The sequence below is a fragment of the Dermacentor albipictus genome, chromosome 2, assembly GCF_038994185.2.
Source record: "Dermacentor albipictus isolate Rhodes 1998 colony chromosome 2, USDA_Dalb.pri_finalv2, whole genome shotgun sequence".
Classification (NCBI taxonomy): Eukaryota; Metazoa; Arthropoda; class Arachnida; order Ixodida; family Ixodidae; genus Dermacentor; species Dermacentor albipictus.
The window spans coordinates 38,768,648-38,781,895 of record NC_091822.1 but is presented as its reverse complement, the minus strand read 5'-3'; the positions used below and the strand labels follow the sequence as shown (position 1 = coordinate 38,781,895).

The window sequence follows — 13,248 nt, the reverse complement described above, 5'->3', positions numbered from 1 at the left end:
CCGCGTCGAGCCATTCTCAGCTGTCATGCGACTCATATAACCCCTCATCACTCCTTACTAAGTGATTGACGGCTTACTTAATTGCGCGACTTCTGTGATAGGTGGCATTTCGGTAGGTTAAGGACCGCCCCAACGGAAGGTGCATCCAGCGACCACCGAAATGCATCGGGGATGTGGCGTGTTTGGCAAGAAATTTTTGCAAAATCAGAATTTTCCTAATGTCTACAATGCTCCAGGTCGGCTCCTGATGGCTTTTATTCCACCATTACTAAATCTTTCATCTAAGCCTTCATGCACGCTCTCCTCCTTTGACATTTGTTCTGTACTGCCCGTACAATACATTCTTATGGTTCAGGTATACTCACCTGCTGTAAGCGTGGTGTTTAGCACAGTAGGTAAGAGACTCGGCTTCTGAGTTTGGACTGGTAGGTTGAAAACTCACCCCTGCCAATGTTTTTTTTTGTTACGAATTCTTCGTTTTGCATATTAATTTCCTTATAGCGATTCGCCTTACGTGACGGACAGCTTTCCTGGGTGGGTAGGTATATCAATACTTACGCAGAGAAAGATGCGTGATGGCTGCAGTCAGTAATGTAACTGATAGAGTTTGATACAATAATTAGTAGATGGAACTCTCTCATTACTGTTTAGCGGAACAGAAAACCGGCCGGCTCAGCCATTATAGGAATTATGGGAAGTCACAGATTAGCCTAAACTTCGTCGTCTTGTCTTCAATCGGCTTCGTGACTTTGTAAACTCAGAACTTCAACAAAGTATTGGCTAATAGATTACAAAGGGAAAATCATTAAAAGTTGCCCGATGGCAGGACTCGAACGCAGAACCACCAGAACTAAAGCCTGATATTGAAACCGTTACGCCACGAACGCATGCACGGACAAGGCAATGAACGTCCTCGTGAAACAATCGCGGTCAAGTCAGCGCGGTCCGATTGGCGAGTTCCGATTGGGACACGCCTCGACAGGCAGTACTGCTGCAATTATTAGTAAATGTGCGTATCTGCACTCAAATAAAAGGACTTTTTTTTTACCTACACTTGCTACACAAATGTAGCTAGTGTAGGAAGTCACCATTTTTTTTCCACTTCGCGTAGCAAAGTGTACCTCCACTTCCCTACGCCAAGCGATTATTTGGAGCTGTAGTACGTGTAGCATGAAAACTACACTTTCTACACGGCGGTTTTGATGAGTGTAGGCAGCAGACGACAAACAAGCAGGCTGGCGTTGCAAACGCCCTGTGCCATTTTGTCTGTGACTGCGCTAGTACTGTGACCATAGTGAATATTTGCTAGAAGGACGGTAATGAAGTGCTGGTGTCACCATGTGTCACGCAGCAAGGTGAAGTAATCTTTCCAGAAAATGAAATTATATTACTCGCGCATGGTGCTGGCTCTTTCAGACTCCGCGCTGTATTATACGCACTGGCAGGTTGTCTTCGTAAACCGCGTATTCGCGACGTATTTCGGTGTAGTATGCCTCAATTTGTTGATGAAAAGAAGCTCCTACATTGGCGTTTAACTTGAGGCAAGGGCATATACGCAGCCATTAAGTGCGAAGTCAGGCGAATTGCAGAGTCAGGCGCTTTTCGCATAGAGAATGGCTTTCGTCTGCTGATACAGAAGACGACGCGCAGTCTGTTGTGATTGGCTACAGACCAGCGAGCCATGCGCCACACACGAAGTCATAGCCTTTGCCCGGCACTACACTCGTTTACACGAGCCTTCATGAAGTGTAGGGGGAATATAGCCTTAGTATTGATTGCTCTGAAATTTAGGACAATGAACACAGGCAAAGGGTAATAAACGAAGTCGCAAGTACGTTTAAAGCCAGAAGCACAAATATCAGACAAATCCATGTACTTCCCATCACTCACATGGAGGCTCAACGATAGTAGCGCCAGAGTTTCCTCCAGTAATCCTTGTAGGAAACTGTGACGTAAGCCAGGACCTTGTTTTTCACAGCAGAGTGCCAATCACGCAACCATTGCGGTGGAATCTGCATTTCTTAAACATAAATTTACCCATCCGCCTCCACCCCGTTCTTCTCCCGCTTGTCAATCGCGCTGTCAGAGTAATCCTACGTTTTCTTTATTTTTTTTATCAAAGGTGATGTAGCGTAAAGCGGAGGATATAATACGAGCCTTTGTTGATGATTCTGAGACGTCAGACTTAACTATACTATTTCAGTGGCACTTAAATGGAAGTGGACGCACATGGCAGCTTCGTTTCGCTCTGCAATGCAGCCGTGACAGCGATAAGCCTTGCACATCTGGCATGAGCGTTGTACGCACACATAAACCATTATATGCATATAGCACGGTGTACACACTGGTCTGTGCGAAACAGAGAGGGAATGTCACTTCCATCGGTCCGTTGGTCTCCGCTCGTGCACTAGCGAGGTGTGACACCTCCAAATCCACTGGCGGCGTTCCTCTTTGCGCCAGTCTTGTGACTCGCTTGGCAGCGGCCAGAGCGTCGTTTCTGCGGCGCAGCAACAGTTGTCCGCGTGATTCGTCGCACCGACATGTCGTTTCCGCGTTGGTTTGAAACGTCGTCCTAGGAGCTCAAGCCCAGCAGTAAACTTTCATGTAGCTCTCAGTGCTTCGCTTCCAGGTGAAGCTGCCAGTTACTGCAGAATTTTTGTCAGCCGGCTTATGAGCCCAACAGTTTCGTGCTAAGGACACGGAGACGCACGCGAAGGAGGTAGGAGGATTGGGCGATGTAATCAGAAGGGAAATTCGCACGTGTACAATTGTGCACGTGCAAACTGTACACGTGCAAAAGTGCACGTGTACAGCTGAGAGAGGACGGTGTAATTAGCCACAGCTAAAACAGTCCTTGGTTTTATACAGGTCGCCGAAGCGTTCTCTCGACTCATGCAATTCAATACATCGAGGCATTCGGACTACGATATACAAGATCTTTCACGCAACTTGAACTAAGGACTGCAGCTGATTGAAACGAACGACATATTGTTTGCAGTATTGTGGTGCTCCATAGAGTGTTTTTTTTATATTCTGCTTACGTAGTAAGTACGTAAGATCAACTATACATTATCGTTAATGTTCACTTTAGGGCCAACTGCGTTTGGTTAAGCTGTACAGGGGATTCAGAAGCGACAAATTCAATTACTTAGTGGCAACGTACATGCGGCGTCGTTATTTTTTTCTTTTCTTGAGGCTTTTAAATAAAGCCCGCTTAATAAGAAATAAAATGCTCATGCGGTATCGTATTGCAGAGCTCTCAACCGCGCTCAACAAATATGTATATTTAACTGTAAGATTTTACTGAACGCCTTTCCCGCCAGCGGTTTAGTGACCTACGCCATGAATGCAGCAGGTTCGCCATGCGGTATAATGAACCGCTCGCCATCTTGGGTCACACATCAGCAATAATGGAAGTTCGGGGCGCGCGCAGTGAACAACGGCCTGATGTGTAGAAGGGAAGCCCCAGCCCAGAATGATGTCATGTGAGCATGCTGAAAAGGTAAAGTCAACGACATACAAAACATCCTGAATAACAAGCCGAGCCGTGCACGACACAGAATGCTGGGCATGGTGCGCTGTTGCGTTACGCACATAGACGGAACAAAGCGGTGTCCTAATGTTAATTAACTGTTGGCCTAGGTGAACATTCAGCACAGAAACAACAGCACCGGCATCAACAAGCGCTAGTGCAGTGACACCGTCAACATACATGTTGGTTTCGCTAGGTCTTGAAATTTTCGACACGAGTGCAGTTCTTGCCTAGAGAACTACGACACCCAGCTTTCTTGTTGGAGGGCCTGGGGTCGACGGAACATAGGGTAAACGGAACGGCGACGTGGGGATTGCGACCTGCGTGTGCCAAAGGCGCGTTGACTCGAGGAGATGAACTAAGGCGCTAGAATAGAAAAAACCAGGTGTGGGGGGGTTCACGATGAGCGCAGCCTTGAATTCGGGCGCCATTACGGATGCGGAAGTCATGGTGACGTGAAAAGCATGCTGCGTGCCAGGAAGATGACAGAAAAAAAAAAACATATTGGCCTGTTTGCAGTGCGCTAAGGGTTGGCAGGCATTGGGGTGGGACGTAGAAAAGGTAACGGAGCCAGATATGGGGGTCTCGATTCCGCGTAAGAGGAGCTTGGGGGTTGGCCGGGATCCGAGGCGAATGAACCCAAGGTCTGGCAGCAATTTCAGCGCACGTCCGAAGTGCGGAGACAGTCCGATGCTGTTGAGTATTAGGCATTAGGCCTTGCGGATTGGGCAGCGGCTCGGAAAGTTGCTGTTGGATTACTTGTCGAAGCACTGGGTCGAGCGACTGCGTAGGGTCCGGGAAGACGGGTACCAGGGACAAGTGTTGTGCCACTTCCTCGCAGACAAGCTGCTGTATTTGCTGCACTAAGGAAGTGTGGCTATCAGAAGCATCACCAATTGCGAGAACGGAAATGCTTGTCGTGACCAAGATGGAGCGCCACGTGGAAATGTGCTGTTTCTGCAGCCCGTCGTAACGTTGGCAGAGCTGAATGACGTTGGCGACCGTTCGGTGGTTTTTGGAAACGGGCATGTGGGAGACGTCATGCCCAATCCCCTTCATTATATGCCTGTTTTTCTCGGCTTCCGACATAGTGGACTTGATGCGGCGGCAGGAATCAATGACATCTATGTAAGCGGTGAAGTTTTCGCCTGTTTGCTGAGCGCGACCACGCAAGCGCTGTTCTGAGCCGACCTCGCGCTCAACGAGTTTGCCGAGCACTTCTTCGAAGCTCCTTTTAAATGACGACGAGCGGTATAGTGGCGCCACAGATATATATATATATATATATATATATATATATATATATATATATATATATATATATATATATATATATATGCGTGCGTGTATGTGTGTGTGTGTGTGTGTGTCTGTGAAGAAATGATGGCACCGCCAAGGCGTTATTGCAAATATTTCAAATTTCCGGGGCAGTTTCGACGTTTCTGTGAAGCTTCGAACTCTCATGATCAAGTAATTCCACTGTAGAAACTGTTGGTATAATAAGGTATTCTTTTAACATTAACGCCTTTATTGTGCCATCGTTTGTTCATATATGTGTTCTGAGCGCGATTTAACGGAATCAAGTAATAGATGTTGTGACAGGTTAAAAACGGAGAGTCTACTGGCTTTATTCCAAAGTGAAAGCAGGTTTGCTGAATGGCTTCGGTGTCGGCCCTGTCGGGCAGCCACCTTACTGGCATGAAATTGTGGCGCACGTAAATTTTAAAGGTTTTCTCAGAACGCAAAACCACACAAAGGGAGCCTTCACAGGAACGAGTCAATTGTGGCTTGATAGAGTGGCGCCACAGATAAACGTACGTGCTTGTGTCTATTGACGCAAAAATAAACACAAGCTGGCGACGGGCCATACGTGGGTGTGTACGTCGAAGCTAGTCGAGGCAAGAATGTATCCTAAGCGCTGGGCGGCCGCCGCTGGCGGGCCTTGTTGGGTGCCGAAAAACTGGCCTGGAACGCGGATAGCTGATCCACATAGCATCTCGGCTGCTCTTACTCCGAAGTCATCTCTGATTCTTGTTCGAAGACCCAGTCGTACTAGCGGTAGCCTTTCCATCCAGTGCTGCCTGCCGAGCGTGGCGGTCAACGATGCCTTCAGTTGCCGGTGCAGAAGCTGGACCATGCCGTTGGTCTTTGGATGGTAATGCGAGGTGTTATGAAGGCGCGTGCCCAGCTGTCTTGCCAGGGCAGAAAAAAAAGAACTTTATTATTGTCGGCCTCGGTCAGTAGTTATTCCAAAAGGACAGCCGTACCACGACATCCAGGTAGCAACAAATGCTTCCGCCACTGTGTCGGCCGTGATGTCTTGGAGAGTTGTCTACACATGCCACCTCGAGTACCGGTCAATACACGCGAGGACGTACCTGAAACCTTGGGAGGGCGTGAGAGGCCCCACCAAGTCTAAATGCACGTGATCGAAACGGCTCTCTGGTGGTCGAAGCGGCTGCACCGCTAAACCCGTGTGCCGGATCATTTTCACTGCTTGACACCCTGGCCAGATGAAGCGGCCTCTTATAAGCCCTGGTGTTTCTCTGATGCTGCATCGTTTAGCGCGTGCAGGGAATCGCGTATTGGCCGCAAAACTGATGAGGCACGAACGGTCGCGGAGCCGCCTGCGATGTCTTACACGTGACCAATGTTGTGTCGGGAAGCGTCCCCTGCGCAAGCTGTAGTGACGAGCCTTTTTCCCGCAATTGGTGCAGCTCGGGGTCACTTTGCTAGGCGGAGGCTAGCGCATGGAAATGGACGGAGCAAAGCAGGCACAGCGCTTAACCGCGACAGTGCGTCAGCTGCCTTATTTTCGCTCCAGGCGATATCGCGGATCTGCATAGAAAATTCGGAGGTAAAGGAAAGTTGCCGGAGCTGACGTCGTGAGTACGAGGAACTGTAGTTTTAGAAGATGAAGGTTAACGGCTTTGGTCAGCCAGAATGTAAAAAGTTATAGCTTTCAAGAAAAAAAAAACAGCATTGCTTATAAGCACAATAGATGACCAACGCCTGCCTTCCGAAGGTGCTGTAGTGAGCTTCTGTGGGTTTGAAGCGCTTTGAGAAGAGACCCATCGGCCTCCAGTCTGTGCCATATTGCCGATGTAGTACTGCACCCAATACCGTATTCCATGCGTCTGCCACAAGGCGAGTTGGGGCGTCGCGGAACGGATGAATCAACAACACATAGGTCGGCAACCACGTTTTCGCTTCTTGGCAGGAGGGTTTGTACTCCGAGGTCCAATGGGAAGGTTGGGGATTTTTTGGAGTCGCGACGCAGCAGGTCGGTAAGCGGTTGAACAATTTGCGCACAGGATGGTATGAAGTGCCTATGGCACCAGAAACGTACGCAATTTTCGGAAGGAGGTTGACTACCCGCACCCATGATCCCAGTGGCTGGATACCTTAGGGTGCAATGCGATGGCCAATAAAATGCAGGGGCTTCAGTTCCAAAAATCCATTTCTGGGGCTTTAGGACCAAGCTGTGTTCGTCGAGTCACTCAACTAGCAGAAAAAAGTGCTCTTTGCGCTGTGTAACTTGCAACGAGAATGTCATCAATGATAACGAAAATGAACGGGAGTGCACGCGTGACCTCGTCCATGAACCTTTGAAAAGTTTGCCCCAAATTCTTCAATCTGTAAGGCGCACGGACAAACTGAAATAGGCCAAAGAGAGTAGTGATTGCTGTCTTTGGAATATCGCTGGCTTCGACAGGAATTCGGTGGTACGCGCTCATCATCTTTGTGTATATTTTGGTTTCTGTGGGACGAGCGCCCAAGTCATGTATGTGCGGAAGGGGATATTGATCCGAAATATTGACAGCATTCAAAGCTCGATAATCACCGCAAGAGCGCCAGTTACCACTGTCCTGCTCTGGAACTAGACCGAGCAGTGATGACCAATTGCCGGAGCAAGTACGATTGAGCTGAAGCACGTTGAGCTGAAGCGTCTGTTCAAACTCCCGGCGGACCACTTCCGACATCCGTCCAGTGAGCCTTTGTGGCCGCGCAGTGACATGTGGGCTGGTGGTGCAGACATAAGGCATCACCCTGTGTTTCAGGGGTTTTGTGAGTTGCGGGTACTCGCCAAGCATCATGTCATACGTTGACGCCGAGCGAAACGCACGGATACCATTTTGAGGTGAGGTTGGACTGCAGTACATGTACATCGAGGGATGTGACGTTAACATTTAGGCGCCGATTGCGAACACTTCCATCCGGGTTGAATAGGCTGGGGAAGTGCGCTTTCACTTTGTAAAGCTGGCATCGGTGACCACAAACAATCTTCTGTTCAACCGTCAGAATCCGATGTCTAGCGTTATTGACTAAAGCCCGTACGACGCTATGGCAGTGCTCTTGCCTGCGTGGAGCATCTGCGTCGTCTCTTACGGCCGCGTCGGCTCTCTGCGGCTGTAACGGGATAAAGAGAAAACTTGACTCCTCTGTCGATGAGGAGGTGCGTGCCGGTGACGCGGTCGACTACGAAGAATAGGCGGCTTGCCCAAAGACAGATGTAGCATGTCGCCGTTAGTGATTTGACGGTGCGGGTCCCGTCCACAAACAGGGCTGTGCAGCGCAACTTGCTTGTCCGCGAAAGCGACGGTGACACCAGCACAACTGCCGCGGTGAGTCTCAAGGTACGCTGCGAGACTGTGAAGGCGACTGCTTGCGCCGAACTGGGTCACCGATGTTGCCACCCGTCGTCAGCTTCTCCAGTGCACTGGTAAGGAAGTCGACTGTTTCCTGCAGGCGCGACGGTCGGTCTCCTGGCTTTGAGACTCGCAGTGGTGATAGGTAGCTGTGACGCCGACGAGCAGTCACATATGGGGTCAGCGAGCGCTGCTAGCCGATCGAAACTCGCCTCGTCGGAACCCACCAGCACCATGCCTGCGGATTGCGGGAGGCGCCGCAAGATACCTTGCTGTCTGTTAAGTGATGCGCCGGAGTTGGAAACGGGCCTCTACTTGCATAAACCAAATTCGAGGATTCCTGTGCCAAAAGCTGGGAAGCGGAAGCTGTGTAGCGATGACAGGAGGCGTAATCTAAGCGTCGTCTCTGTCGGCAGGAGTAGGAGCAGCATCGTCCAAGACTAGTGTTTGTAAAGACCACGTTAAGTTCCTGGGTCAACACTTGTTTGGAGCTTGGTTCAGTGGAGGCAAAGGAATGTGCGTTTTTCTGGTTCATAACGGAGAGTCGCCTGGCTTTATTCCACAGTAAAATCAGGTTTGCCGATTGAATGTGGCGGCGCCCCTGTCGGGCAGCCACCTCACTTCCAAGAAAGAGCAGGGGGCAATGTCCACCACGTGGAGGCCAGGTGCGGTGGCTGCATTTCCCAGAAGCAGGGACAACGTGTAATGATGGACGGTGGCTACATATGTATAGGAGTGGACAACTGTGACGGCCACCGCCTAATATCATGATGAATAACTTTGTTATTTGGGTGCCTCGCCAAATTTTGCTTTCCTTTGACTGGAGCCTAAATAGACATTCAGTAAATGCGTGTTTCATACATATAGGTGTAATATCTGCAGTACATACAGCGTTTGCACTTTACGTTACCGTGTGGATGTAAATCCCCATCCACGGTCAGGCTAAATTTGTTTGAACTGATAGTTAAATTTTTCAAAACTCATTGTTCACTCACTTGGTGGTAAAGCGGTTATTACTGGAGGAAATGGTGGCGTAACTTGCCTTCTAATTTCGAAATCAGCTTCAGCGTCGGTGCGTTATAGGGACGTCATAGATTGCAGTGTACGTAACTATATGTGAGCCGCTTTGGTGCTGGAAAAGTCTTCAAGATATAAGATAGGTTTTAGGTTTTGTTCCATTAAGAACACAACTGAGTGCTTCATTCTGAATGAGAATTGTGTTAGTTGCTCCCGACACGTGAGGCACCCAATGGGATAGCAATTAGACAGCAATACGAAATAAAGATAATAGCTTTATTGGGCGTATAAACTTGCGAACAATCGCCTATTACCTAAATTAACTTTTATTGCGTATTCACACGCACAGGGAAACATAAACACATGTCGCCCGATGACCCCTGACACTCGCTGTCACAACTCTGGCTTGAGCGCGATGTTAAACGGCGTTTTTTTTCGTCTCATTTGTTCCTACTTGATTCACCTGTTTTCACTACATATTTTTCCGTCCGCCTTCACGCAATGCTCTAGTCAGAACATATGTGGTATGTGCATAAATGCGTTATAATAAGAGAGCGGCAGCAGCAGTGAGCAAATTGTCCTTCGTGCAGCCTATCGCTTCAAACACGAACCAGGCGTCGAGAACTCAGTGCATGCGAAGCCATCGGCCCTCGGCCCACGTAGACTGTGTACCGACGGCAGATCACTTCCAAGATAGGACCCGCGCGGATGCGCTCGGCCGCATAGCACATAGCTGCCGCAGGTGCAAAACCCTTAACACCCCTACCCCCTCCTCCTGCCTTGCAAGGGATGCAAGAGGGTGCGCTTCATTCCCTCATTCCTTTGATGCACGCGCGAGTTCATGCCACCACTCCTCTCGGCTCACTTATGGATGCATTCGCTCGCATCCACAACATACGGGGCGCAGCCGGTATGCTATCGCACTTGGAATTTACACTGAACATCATTGCGATGCCGACGACGGCGCTAACGAGCTTAGACTATCCATATAATTGTTATCGCAAAACACCTAATATGGATGTGCAGACGCTGCCAAAATTCGCGGTGACAACGCCAGCTAGAGCCAGCAATTCATGACGTCAGCAGTGAGACGCGTGAATTCGCTCGTATTGTTCTTGCAGCAGTTTTTCACTCTCTCCCCCTCCCATAAACGCACATATTTTAGTCTTGAGTTAAAAGAATGAACTAAAATTCATTGCTTCTTCGGATGAAAATGAAACAACTAATGTTGATTGTGACAGAATTAAGCATGCTCTTTGCGATTTATGTAGGAATTGTAAGTTTAAGTTGGCACAGAGAGCGCCGAAAGACGATATGTCGTGTCATTTTGCGACGAAGCCTTGACACTAGCACTGTTTGCTCACCACAACACAGCGAATCATCGTATCCAAGTCTGCTGTTATAAAGGGAACCAGATGTATTGTCTAAGACTGTACTGTTTGTATTATATAAGCGTTTGCGCTGTATTTTATGCGTATTGTGAGCTAAAGGACGGTAACGCTGACAAGCGGGACTGCATTTGCTGCAGGGACTAGAACGAAAGGACCTTGAGGATTCTGAACTAAACCTAACTGCGAAAACACCTAAGACAATCCAGAAAAAGGAAAGACACGACACACGCTGGCGCTGTGTGTGTTGTGTCTTTCCTTTTTGTGGCTCGTCTTAGGTGTTTGCGCTGTTACGTTTAGTTCAGAATTATGTACCAACTAGGCCCAAATGAAGTGTTACTGAAGGACCTTGAGGAGCCATGGCGTCCAGTATTGCATTCTGGTGGATCCGCGCGATTTTGCGAGTGAGTACCTGGAATACTGCGGTTCTTCTGCGAGATAGAAAAAGCATTGAACTGCAAAGTAAAAGGGTGCCAGCACTAGATAAATAGCACTGCTGGCATTTCCTACTACTACTTCCCACTAATGCAGGCGTAGAATTGCAGTGGCACTCATCAATGTGTCCAGCATGCTTCTGGCGTACGACTTCCTGGGCACGATTGCAACTGCAGATTGAAAAATTTTGATAAAGAATGTTCACGACAATTTGCGGGTTAACAGAAAGGGATTGTGCACTAATCGCTAAACTTAACATGCAGTAAAAGAAAGCCGACGCCGTAAAAATTGGTCGTCGGCCCCTACTGGTTTGGCGCTTCACAAGTTCAGGAGCATAACTTACTCATACCAATTTATTTCTGTCGTGCCCGTTTAGGAATAGTGCCGAGCACCAGCTATGTTATAAAGAGCGTTTTTCGCAGCTTTAAGGGTCGGCAAGGGAAGGGTTAGCGTTGAGATGCAGTCGGACTGCACGGTATGGAAATGAGATGACCCCAGCACGAATTTTGCCAGCAGCGGTTGAACATGTACCTGACGCGTTGAAGATATCCACACCGAAGGGGCCCGAGGGGTTCTTTCGGAATTCCAAAAAGCAGTGCCGGTGAGGACCCCGCGAACCGGAAGAAAAGCTGGCTGAGCCTTGCAGGAGCACCTCGCCCGCCGATTTGCTTATTCATTCACTTGTGCCGCTTACCCACTACGCGGGATTCGCCAAGGAACCGGCGGTTAAAAGCTAGAGGGAAAGGGGAGAAAAACTGAAATGAAAAACTGATTCAGGGTGTGGTAGAAGTGTTATCCGAATTAGCGAACAGATTTACTTGGCAGACAGATAAATAAACTAAACAGCAGTAATTATGTGGTAACGCAACTTTTTATGGTATTTTGGGGGTATTAGAATGATTTTGAACAGACGATCAGCGATGTAATAAGCCATCCCACTATTTAATTCGTGAATTATTATGTTAGCCTTATTGTGTCTCTCTAGAGAGATAGTCGCAAACGCTCATTGCAAATAAATGCGAGCGAAAGCGCATTCCTCTTCTTCTATTCTAAATGAACTTCAATTTCGTGTCAGACTTTCATCTGCTTAATAAAGCGAAAGCCCTATGGGCCTCATGGGTTGAAAAATTCGTTGTCCGGTGTTATCTAAACATTTACCGCCCGGCTCTATGGCACCATCAATGATGGCGGCACCCACGACCGTTTGTGGGAGTCGAGCCCATGATGTTTGCTTGAGGCAAAGATAACTAAGGCAGTCGAAACCGGGATCTTTGGTGGCAGTCGCACCCTCGACCTTCGGTGGGACCAAAATTCAATGGCATCAAAATGATGATGCCCCCATTGATGGTCGAACTCATGAGCACCGGTGGGAGTCGGACCCACGACCTCTCGGTTTATTCAGGGCGAAGTTGATACAGGCCTATTTAATTAAGATTGACTCAATTCAGGCACTAGAACCCACGACCTTTGATGCCATAAAACAAGTAACAGAAAGAACGATGCATTTGGTTCAGAAAGTCAAGTATTTTAACAAATATATCATGAGCCCGCAGGTTTTCGCCTTCATCCGCTTTAGCGTATGCTAAAATGAGTGTCAAATACCACGTCAAGCGTTGGAATTCTACTTTTGCGAACCTGCCGTACCAACTCAATTTCATTTTCTTTATTAAAGACAGTGAACTGCTACCGAAGTATTGGCTTACAAAGTTCTCTGCGTCACAGTACACGACTACGTCAACTTCACGGAGACAATGAAAACTTGCACGTCGTAGGGGAACGTCAACAATATTTATTAGGATTATCTTAAGCAGGTGCCCGGCTGGCTGTATAAACTACACGTATAAGTAATATTCAGCTGCAAAGCTATTGTAATACGTATATACGGTGTGCGCATGTTTTGAAAACGTTATTTTACCTAATTACGGGCATTTCTAAGAGACGCGTTTAAAAGTATGTTAATATGGTTCGCTTTTAAGGTCCTCAAAAGTGCGATTCGCAATATTTTCATGAGCTTGTTTCTTCTTGAGATGGCCTATTTAAGTTAAACATCTGATGCCTCATCATTATTATTTTTGGCTATTCATGTACAAGATTTGCCGCACCAAATAATATGTCTGACGCAAAATTTCTTAGAATGTGACATTCTTTTCCAAATGAGAAAGAACACTTATCAAGGTGCTTCTTCGGGCGCTGAAAATTGTTTTTAAGTTTGTGCACCGATACACCA

At 48.0% G+C, this 13,248-nt stretch overlaps 1 protein-coding gene across 1 annotated transcript in view; it reads right to left on the bottom strand.

The window, feature by feature from the left end:
- Window positions 1-11,692, bottom strand: part of LOC135918256 (uncharacterized) — a 185,463-nt gene extending 173,771 nt beyond the window's left edge. Inside the window, exon 1 of the mRNA XM_070532839.1 lies at window positions 11,553-11,692. The gene's annotated coding sequence lies outside the window, so the exon portion shown is untranslated. The remainder of the gene's footprint in view (window positions 1-11,552) is intronic.
- Window positions 11,693-13,248: the final 1,556 nt, after the last annotated feature.